We start from the raw sequence: 24175 nt of genomic DNA, 5'->3' as shown, positions 1-24175 counted from the left end.
GGCCCCGCCCCCTCGTCTCGCGCTCCGGAGCTTCCCGGGTTCCTCTCGCGTCACCACAGGGAGCGCTCGGCTGACGGAGAAGCTCCGGGTAAGCGCGCGCGTCGCCGGCGCGGGGAGGAGAGGGGCTTCCTGCCCGTCGGCAGACCCCAAAGAGGCCGAAACCAGAGCAGGCCCGAGGTCCTGGCCCCTGCGAGCTGTGGGCCACCTTCCCCAGGGCGTCCACCTAGTCCCCGTGAGGCCCAGCCCCTCGGGGACCCCAGTCCTGCCGCGCCTCCCAGGCTCGGGTGTCCTCGCGCAGCCTTTGCTGCTGTTGCCACTCCTGCCAGCCGCCTGGTCCGTCGCTCCTTATGTCTGCGTGACATGGGCGGCGGGCTCCTCTGTTCTGGGTCGCTTTACCTGTTCTAGTTCGCTTTATGTTCACAATAACCCCATGAGGTGGTACCGTCATCAGACCCGCCCCGAGTGACAGAATGAGGGAGGGGGTGTAATCCCAGGCAGTGCAGCTTCAGAATAGCCCGTAGACACTGTGCGACAAATGCAGTGGAAAATAGTGTCAAATTCACATATTAACGGTTTTGTGCGTCTTTGTGCCTAAGTAATCTGTCAAACAGGAAGACTAGCCAGAAACAGGGATAGGTGCCCAAACATATGTGCATGAGAAGAAGGCTTTATTTTAATGTAAAGAATTGAAAAAAAAAACATTAAAAACAAGGTAGCTTTAATGCTCTGTGTACCACCTAAAGATACTTTTCAAACCTTTCACAGGTCCCACACTTTGGAAAAGCCCCAACTTAATAGCATTTCAGCTAGTAGCACGCACTGTATGTCAAATTCTTGAGCTTGATATTTTATGGGTATTATTTAATCCTCATAAGAACTCTGAAAAGTACTGTTGTCATCATGTATTTAGGGACTCTGAGACCCAGAGAGGGTAAGCGACTAGCTGGAATTCACGTAGCTGATGATACACGGTAGAGCTGAGATTCAAAAAGCGTTTTGGATGTTAAAAGCCCTGTAGGTTTTCTCAGTGGCATAAATAAAATCATTATGATGTGCCAAGTGGTTGCAGAAGCTTAATCACTTGTGTAAGACACTGGCGTACCATAGTGCATAAAACACGTGACTTCCCTTTCCTGGAGCTGACATTCTGGACGTAAAGAAGTGGTGATTGCCATGGAAGAAAGAAAAGGGTGATGTGATAGAGCAACTTTTAAGGTTACTTCAGCTAAGGTGGTCCAGAATGGCCCTTGTTAGATAATAGTGCTGAGGCTTGAAAGTTGAGAAAAACCTGTTGTATGAAGAACTGGAGATAAAGTGTTCTCAGAAGAGGAAATAGCAACTGTAAAGGTCCTGAAGTGAGAACAAGACAAAGTCCTTGTTGTTATATAATTTAACAAGTAGGAATAATAGAGGTTAACCACATGTTACAGGCTGAATTGTGTTCCTCAAAATTTATATGTTGAAATCTCAACACCTGGTACCTCAATATATGACTATATTTGGAGACAGGGCCTTTAAAAAGGTGATAAGTTAAAATGAGGCCCTTACTGTGGACCCTAATCCAATCTGACTGATGTCCTTATAAAAAGAGGAAATTTGAACATAGATACCAGGGATGTGCAGGCATAAAAGAAAGGCCATGTGCAAGCCAAGCAGAGAGGCCTCAGAAGAAACCAAACCTGCCAACACCTTGATCTTGGACTTCTAGCCTCCAGAAGTGTGAGAAATAAATTTATGTTGTATAAGCCACCTGTCTGTAGTATTTTATTATCTTAGCCTTAGCAAACTGATATACCACATCGTTAGCTATAGATTACAGTTGTGTTAAGAGCCCTGTAAGAAAAGCAGGAAGTTCATAGGAGGGTATAGCAAGGATACCTAGGCCATTCTGGCCTGGCAAAGAGAAGGACTCTCCTAAAGGTGTGACATTTAAGCCATATCTGAAAGAAGAGGAGTTAGCCTGGGGAAAGGTCTTCCAATCATTCATGTTGTTATGTTACTACCATTACCAACATCCATCCATAGAACTCTTCATCTTGTAAAACCAAAACTCTGTACCTATTAAACAATACTTCCCCAGCCCCCTAGCAACCACTGTTCTATTTTCTGTCTCTATGAATTTGACTTCTGTTCAGGATTTTGAAAGAAGTGCTGTGGGAGAAGAGGTGAAGGAAGAAGTGACTCCGTCTGCCATCTGCATCCAGGAAGCTAAGAGATGACTCTGAACTAGATCTTCAAGGATGAGCACATGTCTTGTCAGCTTATGAAGAGGAAAATAGCATTCCTGGCAGAAATAAGAGTATATGTTCACCATCTAAGGATGCAAGAAGCTCCATACCTTCCCTATGGACCCCTGTTGTTACCAGTCTATGTGCACACTGGATTCTGATTTGTTTTCCTGAAACGTTGACATCATGTCACTCCCTTATCCTAAAATTTATGATAGCTGTCCTTGTCTGAGGGATAAATGTCAAATTCTTCAACCTGGCACTCAAAATTCTATGTTTTTGTTTGACTATGAAAATACTTATTAAAACCAATCCTCAAAGTCTCTTCCTGCCTCTCAAAATGTAAGAAATGAAAAGTGATTTAAGAGTAATAGTGTAATTTTAACTTTAAAAACTCCATGACAGAGAAAATAACTCCTTGATCTCTCTATGCTACTGAATTGTAGAACACAGAGGATAGGTCTCATGTTCAATGATGTGTTAATCTGTTGTAGTTACACAGCCAAGGGAACATCATTTTGAGGGAACAAATATTTCAAATAGGTCTTCACACAATTCTGATTCCTTTCATAATGGAATTTGTTGGAAGTTTGAAAGCCTCCAATTCTTGTCAACTACTGGATCCATCAAGAAAAGTTCCCTACTGGGCATGGTGGCTCATGTGTGTAATCCTAGCACTCTGAGAGGCTGAGGTAGGAGGATTGCTTGAGCTCAGGAGTTTGAGACCAGCCTGAACAAGAGCGAGATCCCATCTCTACTAAAAATAGAAAAATTAGGCAGGTGTTGTGGCGCATGCTTGTAGTCCCAGCTATCAGGGAGGCTGAGGCAAGAGGATCTCTTGAGCCCAGGAGTTTGAGGTTCTGGTGAGCTATGATGATACCACTGCACTCTTCCTAGGGTGACAGGGTAAGACTCTGTCTTTAAAAAAAAAAAAAAAGTTTCCCTGAGTCTTTTCACTCCTGTAGCAGATTTAAGGCAGTGCTGCCCAGTACAGTAGATGCTAGTCATATGGGTACTGAGCACTTGAAATGTGGCTAGTGCAACTGGGGAACTGAATATTTAATTTTAGTTAATTTAAATTTAAATAGTAGCTGAAATATTTTTTTTGTATGCACAGCTTTATTGTTTTTGAAGGACTACACTTCACCTTAATCTTTGAAAATTTAACGTCTGAATTGAGACGTACTGTAAGTATAAAATACCACATTCCAAAGACTTAGACTAAAAAAAAAGTAGTAAAATATCAGTATTTTTTCATATTGATTATATGGTGAAATCATAATAGTTTAGATATACTTGTTTAGAAAAAATAAATCATAGCCTAAAAGTAATTCCATCTGTTTCTGTTTACCTTTTTAAATGTGGCTGCTAGAAAATTCAAAATTAATTACATGTGTGGCTTTTCTTTCTTTTCCTCTTCCTCTTCTCTTTTTTCAGAACTGCAGTGGCTATGCATATCTTCCAGTGCAGAAACTTCCTGGGCACAGGAAGGACATCTTGTATACAATGAGACCATGAAGGTGGTGTATTAAGTCTTAGTTTTTGTTCATTTGTTTCTTTTCAAGTACCAGATATTGAAATAACTTATTAAGCAAAATGGGGATTAATTAGAAAGACAATGGGTAATTCACAGAATTGATGAGAAGGCTTGAGAGAAAGGCTAAGTTAAAAGGACAGAAACCAGGGCAGCCCCTGAGATCTAAGAAGCAGAAATGAACTTAATGCTACTGTGAGAATGGGCGAGCACCAAGTGATTTCTCTGCTCTTAGGGCACTCTACTGAAGTTTCCAAAATCAAGGAGAGAATTTTGTTATGTCTTAGTTAAGGGAGGGCAGGGCCTGATTTACAATCCCAGCAAGACTGTACACAATGGGAGAGGGTAACTCTTAAAGAGAAGGTAAGTACTGTTCCTTGAAGAAGAGATAGTCACTGTAATAGTCAAAACAGCAAGGCCATGGACAGATACCCACTTAAGGTAGGAAGAAGGAGAATTATGTCAAGACAGCCCAGAGGACAAATAAATGGTTGATTGTCAGTTGGGAAACTCCAAATTGATGTCCAGCATCAAATCTATCTCACAAAATGTGCTCCCTTTCCCTGTTTCCCTGTTTCATTCATTAAGCAAGTGTTTATTGGCTGCCTGTTATATGCATATTGTGACTCCAGGTCAACCAGTTTAAAAACGTAGTAGTGTAATATTAATACATCTCTTCTGTTCTTACATTCAGTTACTTATTGAGTTCTGTCAACCACTTGTTCATGGGTATTGTGGTTAAGTCAGAATATTAGTGCTGGAAATGGCCTTATAGGACATCCAGGTAATTCCTAAATATCAGTCAGTCATGAGAATGACCAGGGGAAATTAATATAATTTAATATGAGATTAATATCAAATGAATATCAAAAATAGAAAACATTCCTGACTCTTTGGGTGATTCTGATGATCAGCCAGGGTTTGGAAACTACTAAGGCAGATGGACCTTCTAATTATATATACCAACTTATATTAACCAGTCAGAATTCAGGTTTGTTAACATTCCATTTAGCTTTCTTTTTACTTTTTTCCCCTTTTATCCCTTCCATTGCTGTGAGCCTGTCCCTGAATTTATGCCTATATCTTATTATTTTATATCTGTCTGACTGCCATAGACTCCTATTATTTATTTGTTTATTTGCCTTCTGCCTTTTTCATTCTTTCATTTAACAGACATTTTGAGCATCTCTATGCTTCTGGCCGTTTGGTAGTTACTGGGGAAACCACCCATCCCCTGAGAGTATGTCACAGACAAGGATGTAGGTCCTAAATACTATCGTAGAGATAGAAGCTGTGGCAGGAAGCCTAATCTGGATTTGAAGAGCTTTGAGAACCTGCCTTGGGGAAGTGGCATCTAAGGTGAAACCTCAAGATGAGTTACCAATTTGTCAGACAAAAAAGAGAAAAGGGCAGGGAGGAGGGAAGGATGTTTCAGTCAGATGAGAGGATGTGAATGATGCCTGTTACATAAGTGACAAGTCTGGAGAGGCAGGCAAGGGCCAGGTACTAAAGGCCATGTGTTAAATTGGTAGGATCTTATTTGAAAGCCACTGTGAAGCTATTGAAGTGTTTTAAGCAGGAGAATGACACCACTTAAAAATTGCACATTTTCAAGGATCTCGTAAGTTTATAAAAACCAAAAATAATTTGCACAATAAAATTATGTCATTCTTGGGCTTGGTGGCTCACTCCTAGCATTCTGGGAGGCTGAGGCAGGAGGATTGTTTGAGGTCAGGAGTTTGAGAATTATGTCATTCTTAAGATAACTGGCTGAAAGAGGAGTAGGGAAATGGAAAAAAGAAAAAATTGGACAGGGAGAAATCCTGACTCAAGCCATTTAAAAGATTCTTTTAGATTACTCTTCCTAATGTCTTCCAGACCAGCTTCCTGTTTTAACTAGTTAATCCTATCAGTTATGAGATAAAATCCAAACCAAGGTCAAGGCTTAAGGGTTAAAGTTTTCTACACCTGCATTCTAGTCTTATCTCCTAGCTTTTTATTCCCTGTCTTCTGTCTCAATTTACTCTCCTCTAAGCAAATTGATCTACTCACTATCCCTCCAAACATTCTGTATTTACCCTCCATGTAAATATATACACTGCCTTCTCTTCTGGAATGATGCCTAGAATAATGTTTTTGATTCTTTTAACTTTTCAAATCCTACCTATTTCTCAGGGCCCACTTCAAATTTACATCTTCCTTTTACATCAACTGAAAGTAATGATATGGCTGTTTCACAGTTTCAGTGTTTAATTATACACAACCTTTTATTGTTACCTAAAATGATTGTAGGTACAGGAGGGCAGTTCTGAGTTTTATACTTATGTGAATGTTTCACAGCTTCAAGCATAGATCTTAATATACTCAGTAATACTTACTGAATTAATAAGTGAAAAAACTGCTCCTTAAAAGAGGTGAGACAGCATTTTTAAAAATTATACACATCCTTTAACAATTTATAAGCCCCAGAATACCCAACAAATTCTATCTAGCTGAGTTGATAGGTTTTTTTTTTAAGTTTTTCATTTTACAAAAGAAAAATAAATGAAAGGCCAAGGACGAGGTAATGAAATCAGCTTATTTTCCTGTACTAATTTTATTCAAAATATTCTGTTCAGTTAAAAGAGATATGATATCTTTGGACTTTATGAGGAAATTTCTAAAGAAGCAGTTGCTATGGGGATTATGAAGAGAAAAATTTTTTAAAAAATCACCAATTCATGCAAATGAAGCTGCCAGGTCTAAACCTGGAAGACATTTGGGAGGGATGGAGGAGGTTCTCAGAAAAAGAATGCAAATGAAGTGTTAGGGGAACGTGTTATGACTGTGGAAATCAAGCCACCACTGAGATGGATGTTTATTTTCTCCAAGGGAAAGGGTAATTTGTGTGTTTACCAATAAGAAGGAACAAAAGAATTGTCTTAAATCAGATGACTGGAGAGACCAGCCTTCTCTTTACCTATGACAAGTTCTTACTCCTAGGAAAGGAGAGACCAGGTTATAGAAGTCAAAGCCCATAGGCTGCTGGGACTTTGAACCAAGTCAAAGGCAGTAGCTGTCACCTTTTTATATTCCTCCACCACTCTAAGAATTTGTGTTCCACCATTACAAAGACAAAAAGCCCATATTTTTCTTATAAGGGCAGTCATATGTTTGTAGCTATTTTGTTATTTATTATTTGTAGTAAGTTTTGCAGACGTAAAAGTACATTTTGCCTTTTGAAGAAATTTTTTTCTGTTACTACTTTAAAATAGAAACAAAAATCTCCTCTCCTAGAAGACTACCTATATGTTGAGAGTATGCCTGAAAAATTAAAGGCAAGTGCATTTAGCCTTGCATACTCGCCAGGTGGTGTAGGTTGATGGAGAGTGATTCTAACTTCTAATGCTGGTTCTGAGTCCCTCTCAGACTACTTTATCCCACTGGTGTTCTTGCCATAGTTGGAAATTCCTGGCCTAGAATGCATGGACAAACCAGGGCAGGGGTTTTGTGACAAAAGTGAGCAATTAAAAGAAAGAAATCAAAGTTCTCTTTTTGAAGCCCTGTAAAGAACAGTTCTACGTTTGTAACTTTTTTTTTTTTTTAGCTAGCAATGATGTTTTGTGATAAAGCTAATATCTAATTAGATTCTTTTGATTAAAAAATGATTAGTGTTTCAAGTTATATTACAAAAGTAATATATTTAATTGTAATCAATATAAAAATATAGAAATTTACAAGGTAGAAAAATGAAAGTCTCATCTACTTCATTTTCCCAACTCCCATTCCCCAAAAACTTCCATTAAATCCTTTGGCTTTGAAAATTTGCACTAGAATACTCTTTAAATAATCTGCTCTTTTTCTGTTGAATTGCTTTAAGAAAGATACCTGTTTCTTATAATAATCAGGTATCACAAAGTGTTATAATCTCTTTTCGTTCTCAAATATACCTACAAACATTTATTTGTTTTGTTGTGTTTTCCCAACTCCCATTCCCCAAAAACTTCCATTAAATCCTTTGGCTTTGAAAATTTGCACTAGAATACTCTTTAAATAATCTGCTCTTTTTCTGTTGAATTGCTTTAAGAAAGATACCTGTTTCTTATAATAATCAGGTATCACAAAGTGTTATAATCTCTTTTCGTTCTCAAATATACCTACAAACATTTATTTGTTTTGTTGTGTTTTTCTGTTGAGTGATATTTGGCCATGGCTTACTACCACCATTGGGTGGCAGTCTATATTGCAACCCCTTAAGCAGTGAATTCATGCTTGGCATTGGGTTCCGTGAAATCCATTTTACAAATGACAACTTTGCACAGATGTTTTTAAATGAAGTGTTAAATAAATTTTTCCTCTTGTTCCTAAAAAGAATGAGAGCGAGAGAGAGAGAGAGAGAGAGAGAGAGGGAGAGAGAGAGAGAGAAAGTGCACAAGAGTGCACAAAGGAAATGCCTAGGGACAAGAAGTCTTGGAGAAAATCCTCTCTTCCATTAAGCCATTTCACTCCTGCCCTTCTACTCTCAAGAGCCACTGAACCCTCTTAACTCTGTGAGGATCAAATGAGATAACATATGTGAAAACACCTTACCAAATGTACAAAGCTGTGTAGATGTGAAGGATGGTTACTACAGTACAGAAGCACGTTGCTTTTATAGCCACTTTTATTGGCATGGTTGGTTTTTAATGTAGTAGAATATATGAATTAACTACCATAAATCCAGATCTGTACTATTGCATATCTTTATTTTCTTTAAATCCACTTAAGCCTGCATGTAAGATCTCATCATACTTATGGTCTGGCAGAGGTTAATCTAAATATTTATTAGTGCTTTCCTGTCCCAAACATGGTACAAAGGTTCAGGATCTTAAATGATGCCAAAGCATAGGTGAAGATCCCTCTGGTCATTGATCATTGGATCTCACTGGGTAATACAGAGGTATCCATTGTCCATCCGTCTTGATCCTTTTGGATTCTGCTTCTCCCCTGCTTTCAGTCCATGTTTGGTATCAGAAATCTTTAAAAAGACTGGGGCCTAGCATCCAAAATCTCTAGGTACACTACATGTTTGTGTCTTGTCAGATTCTGTGTCTCACTGGAGCTTCTGAACTCTGACCTCTGACCTCTTCCCATTATTGAGAAAATTTCCTCTTTTCCCCTGCTCTTTTTTTTCTTTCTTTTTTTTTTTTTTTGTTTTTTAGAGATAGGGTCTCACTCTGTTGCCTAGGCCCAGGCTGGAGGGCAGTGGTCCAATAATACATAGCTCACTGTAGCCTTGAACTCCTGGGCTCAAGTGATCCTCCACCTTAGCCTCCCAAGTAGCTAGCACTACAGGTGCATGTCACCACACTCAGCTAATTTATTTTTTGTAGAGACAGGATCTTGCTGTGTTGGCTAGGCTTGTCTCAAACTCCTGGTCTCAAGTGATCCCTCTGCCTCCCAAAGTGCTAAGATTATAGGCATAAGCCACCTTCCCTTTTGTTGCCCTAGAAAGTACTGGTCTGTCCCGTCTGCCTCCAGGTTATAGGGACATACCTCTTTAGTGTGTATAGGCTTTTACAGAAGTCAGGAAGAATTGCAGAATTCAGGCAGTTTCCCCTCTATGCCCTATAAATCTCCTCACCTGTCCCAGAGGCAAGAGATATAAAGGGCCTGGTTGGGTCTTTGGAAATGCTGAGGTGTGCATAGAGCAAAACACAAATTAAAGACCCCCAAAATTATTCTGCTCCAGTGGCATAACAAAGACCTTCTCTTGGCTTCAGCATGGCAAAGTTGTGGTGAGTACACTCCAGATTGTATGTGTCTTTCTATCTGGGTGAACAGAACATTTTACATTATCTTGATTTCTTGACTACATGTAGACTAAAGAATTTTTCCTTTTTCCATCCAGCTGCAATAATTCCGATATCAGAGAAAAAGGAAAACACTTCATTAACTCTAAAAAACAATAATTATAATACTTTAGAATTTACACTTGTTGATAAATAGCTCCCATAACATTAGTGAACACTGCTTCTCTGGGCTGGTTATCATATTTGAATTTTTATAGCATCATTCAGACTATGAGGAAGCTAAGTTACTTTTTGTTTATGCTGCTTAGGGATGGGTGTTAGGAATGATTGGTCTTGGTTAAATTATTATCTGATTAGTCAGGAATTAATTGCTGTGATTTAAAGGTATGGCTGTTTGGCATTGAGGAGATAAATTTTAAGGAGAGAAAGTGTTTAAAAATTTTTATTATGGAAAATTTCAAAAATATTCAAGAGTATAGAAACTAGTTTAATTAATCCCCATATAGTCATCAACCAGCTTAATTATCAACTCATGGCCAATCTTGTTTTATTTATGTTTCCCAGTTTTCCTCTCTCCATCTCTATTTCAGTTTGAAGCTAATGCTAGACCTCATATAATTTATCTGTAAATATTTCAGTAGATATTTCTGAAAAGTAAGGACTTAAAACATAATCACTATGCCATCATCACACTTAAAAGTTAAACAATGAAAGGACACTTTTTAATGATCTTATTTTCATCAGTTATATTATCATTTATCTCCTTATCATTTAAAATTTAATATTAAATTTAAGTCAATGGAATAAATCTACACATACTAACATATCCTGAAAGAGATCCAGAATATTAGTGAAAGAGCAAGTAACAGAATAACTTGTATAACATGGCTTAATTTCTATTTTAAAAATTGTAAAAACTATATTTATGTTTGTTTAAACTAGGAAAAGGGTTGGAAGCATATACCCCAAACGAAGAACAGTGTTTTTTTAAAAAAATTTTTTTAATAGATTTAGAGGGTATAAGTTGAATTCCATTACATGTTTATGTTGTATAGTGATGAAGTCTGGGCTTTTAGTGTACCTATCACCCGAATAGTATATTTACCCAATGTGTAATTTTTCATCCCTTCCCCTTCCCCTCATCTTCTTTAAGTCTCCATTGTCCATCATACCACTCTGTGTAGGCATAGCTTAGCTCCCACTTATAAGTAAGTCTTCTTGAGTTACTTCAGTTAGGATAATGGCCTCCAGTCCCATCCAAGTTGCTGCAAAAGACATTATTTTGTTCTTTCTTATGGCTGAGTAATATTCCATGGTGTGTGTGTGTGTGTGTGTATACACACACACACACACACACACCCACACACCACATTTTCTTTATCCACTCATCAGTTGATGGGCACTTAGGTTATTCCTTTTTTTTTTTTTTAAGACAGAGTCTCGCTCTGTTGCCCGGGCTAGAATGAGTGCCATGGCGTCAGCCTAGCTCACAGCAACCTCAAACTCCTGGGCTCAAGCAATCCTCCTGCCTCAGCCTCCCGAGTAGCTGGGACTACAGGCATGTGCCACCATGCCCGGCTAATTTTTTCTATATATAATTTTAGTTGGCCATATAATTTCTTTCTATTTTTAGTAGAGACAGGGTCTTGTTCTTGCTGAGGCTGGTCTCGAACTCCTGACGTCGAGCGATCCACCCGCCTCGGCCTCCCAGAGTGCTAGGATTACAGGCGTGAGCCACCACGCCCGGCCAGGTTATTCTTAAAGTAAGAATGATTACAGTTGGTATTGGGAATGGGGAAAGGACTCTCACTTTTAACCTATTCTGCAGTATTTTTAAATTTAAAAATGTATATTACTTTTAGAATTAAATTTTCAAAAGAATTTATGAAAGGAAGAACTTAAATTATGTCAGTATGTGAAATGAGAAACATTCTCAGGTCAGCATGTCCTATCCAAATATTGTCCCTTCAGTTGGATGATCTTACTCCTGGGTTAATAAGAGTAGCAGCTAGATGTGTATATAGTGCCTGGCAGATGGCCAGCACTCTAGATAAGTGCTTTCAATCTAGTGATTTATTTCTCACCATAACTCTTAGAGGTGGGCATTGCTATTGTTCCCATTTCACAGATTAAGAAACATGATCTAGAGCAGTTAAATTACTTGTCAGAGGTTTGGAAGAGGCTGACCCAGGCTTGGTCCTGAGCTGGTGGGACTCCCTTGTCTATGCTCTAGTCACTTCATGGATCATTCTACTTCCTATTACAGAGTGTATTTTGTTATTTCAGTTCATACTTGTTTGACTCTTTTGTTGTTGAATTTCCATATTAGCTTTAACTATTTTATTTTATTATGAACTCAGTGGCTCAGGCAAGACAAAGTAGTAATTCCTCCCATTTTATCCCTTGTCCATAGAATCTGATTGGCCTGAAGGATGAAAGGGAGAAACAACCCAAAAGAACTTCAGGTCTTTTTTGACTTAGGAAGCATTTAAATGACAAGCAGATGGTTCTTGTCATCAGTGGCTTTCTGTATTGTTCTCCTAACCTTTTTTCTTGGTGGAAAATGTCATAAAGCTCTTCTTAATTTATATATTCCATAACATAGGACAAAGATATAGCAAGTATATGGGAATAAAAATGCCCAGCACTTTTATTTGGAATACATTCCAAATTATAGATGTAAACAAGCTGTTACTATCTTTTTAAGCAAGCTGTTACGAATTAGCCCTTGCATACTGTAGCACATTTATTTTTTACAATTTGACCTCAGTATCCACAATGCTTTGGGACTTTTGGTTATTTTTTGTTCAGGAATAACAAATTAACTATATTATTTAATATAAGAATGTGATTAGGAAAGCAAATTAATCTATAAAACAATATACCCCCCCTTGCACAAACACATACCATGATGTATAAGTTATTTTTGTGTTCACAGCACTGTTTCCCTTACCTATTGGAGATAATTGAGTTATTACTGTGTACCCACAAGATAACTGTCTATACCCTAAAGAAAATTGATCTTTAACAAAAATTTGCTGATTTTTGTATTCAAGTGACTAAGAAGAAAATATTTCTATCTTTTGTACTCCTCTGCTCTAGCCATTCCATCAGGGTTATAGGAGCTGGGTTGAGAAAACACCCCTGACAAGACAAAATTTCCAGAACTTAGACCACTTGATGTCCCTCTTTACACACAGTGAAAAAATACACCAAAGATGAACCACTTCACAGACCAAAGGAAGATACTGCCCAATCCTGCTTGTATTCTTAAAATAAGGTTAGAGACTTTGATGATTTAGATTAAAAATTTTGCCCTTCAGACAAGCTGAATTGTAGGCCATTTTAGTGGGTAGTTCACAGTGTTCAGAGAAATAAATTTAATATTAATTCTTCTGCAAATGTATATATCTCCTGTGTGCCTCTGTGTTTGCATACCCCAAAGAGGATATTTTGAGAAATCCTATAAATACTCATAATCATGTTTGGTGAGATGGTTTAAAATAATTTAATAATTTGTTTCAGATAGAGGAGACTTTTGCTCTGAAGGGAGAAGAATTTTCCACTGTTTTTTGTCATGAAATATTGTAGTATGCTTTGAAAGATCTTAAGTTAATTCAGGAGCCATATTATAGGAAATTTAATTCTGAGTAGGCTACCTTCTAGGTAGGTCTCTCACACTAGTGTCTGGGGCATCTCATCAATGTAGGTCTGGTAAACTGTAACCTTATTCCTCTAAGGAGATATATTTTTCCTGTAATGTATATTACGATTGGCTTTTTGGTTCTTTCTTCTTCTGAATCACCTTGCAGTTGTTACTTAGAAAGTCCAGATATGGGTGTTCAGTTGTGTGATAAATGTAATCGTAATATAAACATTTGGCAGAGGAGGATGTCCATGAGGTCACTGGTTTCATGACATTTTAAGTGTTAGGGCTGGAAATGTCCTTAAATATCTCTACTCAGATTCTTCATTTAATTTATTGGGAAACTGTAGCCCCAACAAGTTTAGGCAACTAGTGGCAATTCCAGGACTAGAGAGGTGGGATTGTACTGTGGTTAAGTTCTTTAGCTCTGAAGATACATGATCTGGGTTTGAATCTTGCCCCTGCCATTACTAACCATGTAACCTTGTGCAAGTTACATAATCTGTGCTTCACTGTCCACAACTGAAAATGAGATAATCATAGCACCTAATTTATGAGGTTATTGTGAGGATTAAAAATTAAATGAATATCAATTAAACACTTAGTACAGTGCCTGGTACATAGTGATACTCAGTAGTGCTATTGGAATTAGAATTTATAATATGTCTCCTACTTCTCAGTCGATTGCTTTATAGTTGTACCACAATTTCTCTCCTGACATCCCTTAAATATAGTAAAATATTTCAATAGTATTATTTCTCATTAGAATTAATTAGATATTTTAGAAAAGAGTTCACATATAAAAAGTATCACCTTAACCATTTATTTCCATGTGGGAGATGGCCATATAATAAATGAAGAATTTAGAATGAAGTAAAAAATGAAACAATGTATATCTGAATATATTCAGGTAATACACTGTATAATACATTACTTTTTAATACAGCCATGATTCCTAATTTGCATAAACAATTGACCACTTTAGTAACTTAGATAAATTGAACACAATTAACCAATATAAACTTATTACAAATGCACATCTGGAATGTAAAACTGTTACTGGAAACTCATTGGGACTCAAATTTCCAGTAAAGGGAATGCTTGATTTTTCAATAAAAGAGGAAATATCTATTTTGAGTCCATGTAGATGATATGGATTTAGCAATGATTTGTGCTTCAATTATAATCACTTACAGCCTTTTAAAGAGAGATTTATTTCTTTCCAGCTCTCTGTGAAGAGACATCAGTATAACAACAATGGCTAATCTTAGATATATGATACTGTCCACCTATTAAACTATGTAGTAACGCTGTGAACTGAGCCACAGTATATTGAGTTAAGCTTTACTTCTATTCCTATTAGATATGTGTGGGAAAAACTTTAGGTTGCCTACTCCACTGTCATTCTCACCAGCCTTGTTTCTTGTATTAAAATAGTAGAACTCTAATTTTTCTCAGATATTGGGCCATCATGTGTTTTAGTGAAAGCTGAGGTTCCCCTCAGTCTTGAGAGGAGGTGAATCTTAAATAGCCTAAACCAGACATTCTAATTATTACCCTTCCAGTGATTGATTTAGACATGAGTTTTTGATATAATTTTGGCCAATGAGTACTGAGGGAGAGTCTTTGGCCAAGATGCTGGAGGTGGGGATTGCTTCTGTGTAAAATTTATGCTTAGAAGGAAACACTTCTGCCTCTGATTGTTGTCATCTTTACATGATGCCTGGAATTACAAGAAGCCATCTTAGGACCTTGAGGAGAATCAGCCTCAGAGGACAAGCCAACAGGCTTAGGTTGGCAGAGTGGAAAGTTGAAAAGAACCTGGATCCTTGCTGACATTGGTGAATTACCAAGTGAACTCACCAGCAGCCACTCTACCCCTGAACTTCCTGCTTTGTAATATAATGAAAGTCGTCATTTAATCCAATTTTAGTTGGCCTCCTATTTTCAACAGAAAATACACTACGTGAAACCATGTGAAATCCCTTAAATATAGTTCTGATTTCTTTGTATTCTTTGATCATCATTGCCAGAATGAGCTGAAGTCTGAAAATCGCTCATAGGACCAGGCATAGCATGGGCTTCATCTCTCGTGGTTCCACTTGACAGTTATCACTATTACAATGTTTGTAAGTATTTCAACTTATTTAACCAGTGATCTGTCTTTATACTTGAATTAGAGTTTTAGGTACAATCTTGTAAATATTAAATTATGAAATTATTGGTCTCATAAGGTACCTTTTGTGTTGCAGTTTCTTTTTCCTCTCTTAAGCTCTTTGGGTACAACCAGGGGGCCCAGTACACTTACGGAGGTCACCTGAATGGGGCATTACCTCTGTCAGCACAAGGAATGATTTAGACCTTTTGTTACATTAGCACAGCCATCTCCTTTAAGCTGATGGACTGTTTCCTAACAAAAATGCTTAATTTAGATGTCTTAAAATTAACTTTCATTTTTTTAGTGATGAGTAGAGAATCATGTAATAGCAACTGTTACATTAAGAAGACTGAACATATGTGAATTGAGACTGGTGTTGTGTTAAATAAACAAAATTAATTTGACATATATTTAACATTTTTCTGGTGAATGGTTACTAGACATAGATGTTAATTGATTCATGTAAATCACCAGGGTTATAGTTTATGGGAGTCTTTTAAAATAAATGCAGCTGGATAATGATCAAGTCTATGGGGAGGTCTCTCCCCCTTTAGAAAGTATTCCTCAATTATTTCACTCTTGAATAAGTCACTGCATTTTGGCTGCCATTCCTTTACTTGTCCTTAGCATGTGTAGTTACTGAAGGAATAGTATCCACCCCCCTGCCACCCTTTTTACCCTGTGAGTAATTTTCTTTGAATGCTGTGTGGTTTCGTCAAGAGGTTTATCCTTGGACTCACTAGGGACCAAACCATGAATGTAGGGAATGGAGTCTCATTTAAGGGTGATACTGTGCAGTCAGGTATTTCTATCAGTTATCTGGGCAAAGCAAACTGGAAGTGAATGGAACAGATGGGCTTGTTAAGGGAGACCCTTAGGAAGGTCCCCAGGTGGTGCCTCAATTCTTGACATTGCTGCATAGTGATTTCTTCTTCTCTTGGTAATAAATAGACTAGTAGCCTGTTACCATTGTTCTTAATCGAAAAACAAAACTCCTGTGCCTTTTCTGATAGACAGGCTGTTGTATATCTACATTGAGGAAGAAAATAAGAAATATCTACATAAAGCTTCAGATATACCTGCTTATGCTTAAAGCTTGTTCATTTAGAACACCTGCCTGCCAACACTTTTTAGTAGGTATGTCTGTCTATAGAGAGAGATTGGTGAGAAACTCGTTCCTTCCTGTCCAATATAAGGCAAAACAAGGTTGTACCTGGATGTCACTGTGGGTTTTTGATTTCTGCCCATAGAATAGTAAAACTTTTCTGAGGACTCTTTGGTATATTTGCTGGGAAACCTTCCTCCAACTCAACCCCTATAGAAACTCACCAGCAGGGGGTGAAGCTCCTTTTCACTCTCTAATCCTTAACTGAGCAATGCCAGCTTTGTATGATGAGAAATTCCCATCTTTAGGCAGAATAATGGAAGCAGTATAATACTGAGATTTTTTTTGGCATTGCATTTGATAGGAAATAAGATGCATATAAGGTTGTTTTATGAGTCTCTATTTTCTGGCATCCTGAAATTTCTTCCCAATCATCATATAAAGAATTAAAGTACAGCTTTTGCTAGAGATGAGAGGTATCCCTAATTTTCAAAAATACTAGAGAAGGCCCTAAAAATTCTGTCTTTAATGGCATCCATGATGACCACAGCGTCAGATTAGTCTAAACTACTAGGTCCTTTGGGGAATAAGAATGGGAATATTCATTCTTATTATTGGGGAGCAAGAGGTTTCTGTAGCTATTGTGTTTGACTCTAGAATCTTGACTGCTTTTATAAATCTTTCACAAAGTGCAATAATGAAGTATTTTTGAAAATTTTAGTCTGTCTCATTTATGTTAAGGAGTGCCAAGAAAATCGTATGTGTGAAATAGCAGGGCAGAGTTATGCTCAATTGGTCAGCCCCTCTATCCTCTTGGAGAAGCTCCTTCAAGTGCTGAAAGTGTTCAAGTTCTGTGTGAAAGGAGGTGAAATTCCCAGTGTAGTGTCACATAGAGTCCCATCCAGTTATATAATAAATCACATTAGTTTTCACATTTCAGAGTATTCTTACGTGCTTTGCAAGCGTTTTTGTCCAGTTTCTACCACAGATTGTACCTCCTTTTGAGCAAACAGATCTGTATTCTAATTCTTTTGTGTTCTTGCACATGACACACACTGCAAACTGCAGGGATTCAGTAAATCCTGATTACTACTCAGTTTTAACTGATGATAAGACAGTTCTTTAAAGGTTACAAAATCCTTTAGCAATTAGCAGCAGGAACAGTCTTAAGCTTTTTTCTTAAGGAATACATTTAGGGAAGGATGTGAAAACATTTCAGTTGTCTTGGTAGTATTCTTCCTATGATTTCCACCTCTTAAAGAAGGTAACAGTAGACGTAATTTAAGCACTTTAGCTACTGTCATCTAGTTAAGCACATAATTGTCCCATATACACTTTCATTTATACATCCCTTGTGGATCATACTCTGCTTCCTGTTTTGTTTTTCAGCATATTTGCTTTATTAGTTCAAACGCCAATTTTCCTGCCCAGTCAAGTAAGGTGTAAAGCACAGGAGGGAGGCTGGGTCTTTCAGGTGTCAAGACTTCTCTTTCTCTTTGGCTCATTTGATCCATTCTTTGGCCTCAATCTCTAAGAGTGCACACCTGTCCCACAATTAGCATTTAATGGCAACCACGAGGCCCATAGTTTCCAAGATATGTAGGGACTCAATGCTGCAGCTGAAGGAAGAAGCAAACACACCAAAATAGATGTGCCTTGGTTAATGAAGATCACCGATGAAAATACTCTTTTTTTTCCTTGTGGACATGCTGGGATTTTAGAACTGATGCCATTAATCAATCTGTACTAAAACAGAAACAGTTGCAAATATGTAATATAGAGTATCAGTGGAATAAAAACGAAACCTTTAACTAAGCCTGATTTTTTTGAAGTTGGAAAATGTTGCCAGCCTGTTTTTGATGTAATTGAAAATGTTTAGAAGCTTTCCTGAAGAGTTGATTAATATATCAAAATCAAAAAAGGCAATTTTGAGTCTAATTTTGTTTGTTTACTGTGTAATACAGGATTCTTGGCTTTGAAATTCTGCCATGCAGGGTGAAAAATGACTGTCAGTGTGAAACAAAGTAGTCTATTCAAAGGAACATTGTGTCTAATAGGGAACAGCTGATACCAGCCCAATGCATGATATCTGGAATTACAATATCGTAATCAGTCTGATTGATTCCTTGTGGGCAGAGTAGAGGGTTAGATTTGGCCAAGGGGGGGGAGTCTTTGCCCCACTCACCTCTTGGTACAAGAACCTCAAAGTGAGGTATTGTTGGGGTGGCATTCTGGTCCAAGGTGGAGGAACAAGGATAGTTTAGGATCTTGATAAGCTGCATAGATGAGTGCATCCCTGCATGTACACACTAAAGTAGAAGAGATGTCATGAGGGAAGGGTTGGCATAGCTCCTCTAGAAGGGCCTGGAATTTTTGATGATGCTCCAAGAAGCTTTTCCAATGCCTTCCTGATTTTCTAAATCTGAATGAACTAAAATAGGTAATTATACATTGGCACTCAGCTTTTGGAAGAAGACGCCTTAGTTCAAGAAAACTTGCTGTGCAAGAAAAAAATGAATGAATTCTTATCAAGAGTTTCCACCCCTTTGGTTGAAAGCATGAGTATTCAAAGAGAGAGAGATGCCTGCCCCAAAGTGATCTTACATCTTCCTTTCATAATTTCCCCCATTATTTTATTTATTTATTTTTTATTTTTTTCTTCTTTCTTTTCTTATCACTGGCAAATGTGTGGAGCAAATTTTCCCCATTATTTTAATCATTGGCATCTCCTCAAAAGTACAATATTTTTGTGGTAATATCTGCTAGTCTGTCTTTAAAACCCAGAAACACAAAAGTCTCTTATAGAATCACAGGTCTGTTTCGAGATTCAGAAAATAAGGTCATCTTATGTAGAAAGAGGTTGAAATGAAAAATAAAAAAACCACATAAAATCAACCTAATTTCCCACTCCTTTGGGTAGGTACTAAAGTGTCCAGGCCTGATTGTCATGTGGCCTCTGTTTGAATATCTCTACTGACAGATTGAGAGCTCATAGCTCAGAAGGCATCTAATTATTAGTAAGCTTTGTATTTTTAGCCAAACCTATTTCATGTAGCCCTACTCATCAGGAACAATAGAAAACATCCTCTTGTTTTGTATGACTGTCCTTCAGCTATGAGAATGAATATCTTTATATCTCTGAGTCTTTTCTCTCCCAGGCTGAGGTTCACCAAGCTCTTTAATAATTTCATTCTTAACAAGATTTTTACTATTCTGGGGGCCTTCACATTCTACCTCAGTTTTGGTTTTCCTGTTCTAGCTTCTGTAGAATAAAACTGGAACTCGCTTCCCTTTAGAAAAATCTCCAACAATGCTGTTTAAGATTGTTTTAGTTCATTTGACAGCCACATCTTACTGTTGGCTTAGACCAAGCTTGTAGTCAATTGATGCCTCTTGGTCTGTTTCAAATAAGTGACTATTCCTCTCACCACCCGTGTATTTGATTCCTAAAGTTGGTATATGGGATTTTACCTTTATACCTAATATATATGTTTTTTTGAATTCTGGCCCTGCCATTAAAATCTGTCAAACTCTTGTAAAATCTTGATTTTTCATCTAAGGTACTGCTTTTCCTGTCAGCTACAAATTTAAGTAGGTTTCTCATGTTTTTATAAGTGTTATCATAGTATTGTAAAAAAGGATGCACTTTTCAGTGACACAGATCTTGGAGTTTAATCCTGGTTTCATCATGTACCCACTGTCTGAGGTTGGGCAAGTTATTTTTTTAAATTTATTTTTTAATTTTTTTATTTTCAAGACATTTTATTGATCCAACCATACAAAAAACTTCTACCACCATCTCTGCCACCACTTTCTTCCAAAAGGTAGTGGAGTGAGAGGGTGTGAGAGAGTAGATTAAGGAAGGACACTCCTCCAGGAGCCATTTTACAAAATGCAGAGGTGCAGGGGAAGGAGACAACACAAAAATAGCAACAGATAAAAGGGGCAAATAGAACCGCAAACACAACACACAGTTGAGCAGTAGGGGGTTGACATCTGTGCTGCTTCAGTGTGGGGGAACACTGGAAGAGAGAACCCCAGATTTTGTTACAGCCTCAAAGGCTGTTGGTTCCACCAGGGCAGTATCTTCTCTCCATGTGCCAGGGAACTGAGAGAGGTGGGGGAGGGGGATAAGATTTAAACATACTGAGCCCAGTTTATTCATCTGAAAGTGAAGATAATTTCTACCTCTTAGGTTTGCTGTGAACATTTGCAATACTATAAGAGCCTAGCACATTCGTATCACATAGTAGGTAATGGTGATGGTGGTAATAATAATAAATGTCTTATTGACAGGGATTTAGAATCAGTTTTCTTATTTTTTTTCTCCTTATGTGGGTCAGAGTTAATGTTTTGGATAGAGTCAAGGACAGAACTATGTAGCCACTAGATACCATTCTCCAAGTTGACATACATTAATTGACAAATATTATTGTCAAATATTTGTTGAGCACAACTATGTTTTAGTACTCTTCTAGGGACTCAGGACATAGTGGTAAAAAAGACAGCAAAGTCCTTGCCCTCATTGAGCTAATATTCAAAAGGGCAGGGCTCCCATATAACATGGGGATATCATTCACATAGAATTTGTTTTCTCTGCAAGTGGAGGAGATAGACAAATTATTTGTGTATAAATATATATAATATATGAAATATTGTATATAATACAATGCCAGATAGCCATGAGAGCTAGACTTTACATTATATATGTATACTCATATATTCAGTATAATCAGATAATGGCATCAACTATGTAGAAAAATAAAACGAGATACTTAGAGTATGATAGGGGCAAATGCTATCTTTTTTTTTTTGAGACAAGATCTTATGATCTGTCACTTGAGCTAGAGTGCAGTGGCTTCATCACAGCTCACTGCAACCTCAACCTCCTGGGCTGAAGCGACCCTCCTGTCTCAGCCTCCCAAGTAACTGGGACTACAGGCACATGCCACCATGCCCAGCTAATGCTATTTTATATATATCATATAGACCTCTCTAAGGAGGTGACACTTGGGCAAAGTCATGATGGAGGGAGAATATGAGCTATATATATGACTCTCTTAAGGAAAATTGTTCTAGTCAGAAGGACACTGATTCATAAATTCAAGGTTTTTGGTATAAACGGTCAACCAGGCATTTGTTCTCTTAAAAGCACTGTCTTATCCAACAGATCCCCAAGACTACCAAGAGCTCTTGTAAATATGCTTACACCACAGATGGATCTGAGCCTGTCTGGGGGCTCTGGAGAGGCACAGGATTTGTGTTCCTTTTCCCATATGAAGGCCCTTCTCTCTCTGATATTTCTCTTTGAGCAAGTGTGCAACGTCATGGAGCGTAAAGCAAAGAAGGGGACCCCATCACCCAGCCAGATCACCTAGAGTCAACCCTTTATACCCACTGGGTGGCAGGAGCCTCATCAAGGCTGCGCTCACATCCCTGGTTGTATGCATGGTATCCTCACTTTCACCAGTCCTTAAAGCAACACACACACAAAAAGGAGACATGTAGGATCCTTATTATTTTTCCTCAGTGAATCCATCCTGGTTCCTAGTGATCATCACTTCCTTTCCTAAGGACTCACACATCATCTAGCTAATGATTTTAGAATATTACCAGGTTTCAAAATCAAGCTTGCTGATCTGTATACACTTCTTTCCTCACATTGGAAAACTAGAATGCTATTTTTCTAGCTCCATGGCCCCAGCATCCTTTCTACTTTCTATGATTTCTTAAAGATTACTGACAGTGACTCTTAGATTGCATCTGCAAAGTCTCTTTATACTCTGGGATGTAATTTGTTTAGGCCTGGAGACTTGAACTCATTTAAAACAGAGAGATGGTCCCCTGCTATCACTTTACTTATCTTATACTTCAATTCCTTCTAAGCTATATTTATTCAACCCTCCTGAGTTTAAAGATCATTCTCCTTGATAAAGAAGATGGAAATACAACAGGAGTTGAGATATATGACTTTCTCTTTGTTGTTTTTTAATGTTATATCATCTGCCCCAAGCAGCGAATTTGTGTTTTTTAGGGTTATCTTTCTACTTTGATTATAGCTGAAAAGGGTGTGTTTGTGTGCATGTGTGTGTGTTTCTGAGTTTGTGGATGAAAGCTTAAGCATATTTTACTTCAGCTCATTGAGGGATGCATTCCCCTATTGTGCTCAGTCAGTTCAGTTAGCCCATGCACATTTCCCCTTGTTTTAGTGTGTGGTTTTGAGTGAAGGCTCTGGAGCCACACTATCTAGGGTCAAATTCCAGCTGTTCTATTTCCTATAATAGTGAGACCATGGGCAAGTTAGTTAACCTCTCTGAACCTGAGTTGCCTCATCTAAAATGGAGATAATACTACTTACATCCTGGGATTTGAGAGTAAATGATTTAATATACATAAAAGGCTTAGAATAGTGTCTGGCACATAGTAAATGCTCGCCATCGCCACCATCATCACCATTTCTAATGCATTCTTACCATCTTTAGTATATATTTTAAACAGTCTGGCCATACCAGAGATCCCTGGTAAGCCCCAGTTTGTCTTATGGTTAGGGCAAACTCAATCTAATTCTTTGTATCTTCTCTCTCTGTGTATTTAGCCCCTAACAGTGAGAACTGATAAATAATGATGATGTGAGGTTCTCAAAGACCATGAATCATCAAAGAAATATGACATTACATTTAATATGCTCATGGCAGCAGCAAAGTGAATGAATGTACTTTGCAGACTCTCAGCTGAATCTGATTTGAAACAAATACACAAAAAGGACTGTCTTCTTAATCAGAGAATCTGAGTTACCAGTATACCCATTTCCAAGCCTTCTGGCTTAGTTTGAATGCTTAAGGAAAAACTTCTCTTGGTCCCAGAGGAAGCCAAACAAATCCCTAACACCTCTTGGGAATCCTAAATATTGTTTCCTAATTGTACAAAAAGGTAAACTTGGAATCATTATGGGAACCATGAGCCTATCAGATCTTTGGACCATATTGGGACTGTTGGTGTAAACATTAATAAAATTTGATTGGTTGCTGTATGGAGAGACTGTCTATCCCCCTGCACTTAGGTTTTCATGATGGGTTTCCTTTGGTGTGACAATCATCACACTCCTGGCCTTCTTTGATTAGAGGAAGAACTAAACCTACTTAACTCAGACCTTTCTCTCTTTCTTGGAGCTCTCCTATCTCTTGGATACTGACACATATTGGAAACTTACAGAAGCAGCCAATTCCTGGGGAGGGTCATACAGTATTCCAGTGATGCCTGGGGCTGGTGGATAAATCTGACTAATTGAGAAGGAGTATTAGCAAGTCCATTTGTGCCCAATTCTTCAGCTAAATTCTCTAATCAGCTTTATCAGTTATAATAATAAAGCTGATATTTTGATCTCTGTCTCCTTTGTCTTGTTTCTCAATAGATTCTTGAGAAGGGAAGAGAGAGATGTTATTTATTGATCCCTTCATACCTTAAACAATGCAAACAATAAAAGCAAAGAAAAGCAATAGCCATCAGTGTCTTTCTTTACATGTAGCCGAGATGTGAACCAGGATAGTCTAGATCAATTGAACATTTATCCCTGTGGGTCAGTCAAAATTAAGTATCATCATGACTGCACTCCAGAGAGGGAAATATGGGCGTTTGGTATCATAGATACTACCATCAATCAGCTATTGGTTATTTGGAAATTGCTGCCTATTTTGCAATGTGTAGTTCAGCCTGGTTCTACCATTCACTCTGAT

The 24175-nt window shown here is 37.9% G+C and overlaps 2 long non-coding RNA genes across 2 annotated transcripts in view; both read left to right on the top strand.

Moving 5' to 3' along the window:
- On the top strand, positions 1-2551 carry LOC123625045. Its single transcript, XR_006730342.1, has 2 exons — positions 1-88; positions 2136-2551. It is a non-coding gene; the product is annotated as an uncharacterized LOC123625045 (long non-coding RNA).
- A 740-nt stretch (positions 2552-3291) lies between these two features.
- LOC123625147 overlaps positions 3292-24175 on the top strand; it is an 82613-nt gene continuing 61729 nt past the window's right edge. The window contains exons 1-3 of the long non-coding RNA XR_006730414.1: positions 3292-3415; positions 3666-3748; positions 15213-15308. This is a non-coding gene — a long non-coding RNA (uncharacterized LOC123625147). The remainder of the gene's footprint in view (positions 3416-3665; positions 3749-15212; positions 15309-24175) is intronic.

Source organism: Lemur catta, chromosome 20 (assembly GCF_020740605.2).
Source record: "Lemur catta isolate mLemCat1 chromosome 20, mLemCat1.pri, whole genome shotgun sequence".
Lineage (NCBI taxonomy): Eukaryota > Metazoa > Chordata > Mammalia > Primates > Lemuridae > Lemur > Lemur catta.
Note: the sequence above shows the minus strand (reverse complement) of the source record. Positions and strands in the feature narration are given on the sequence as shown.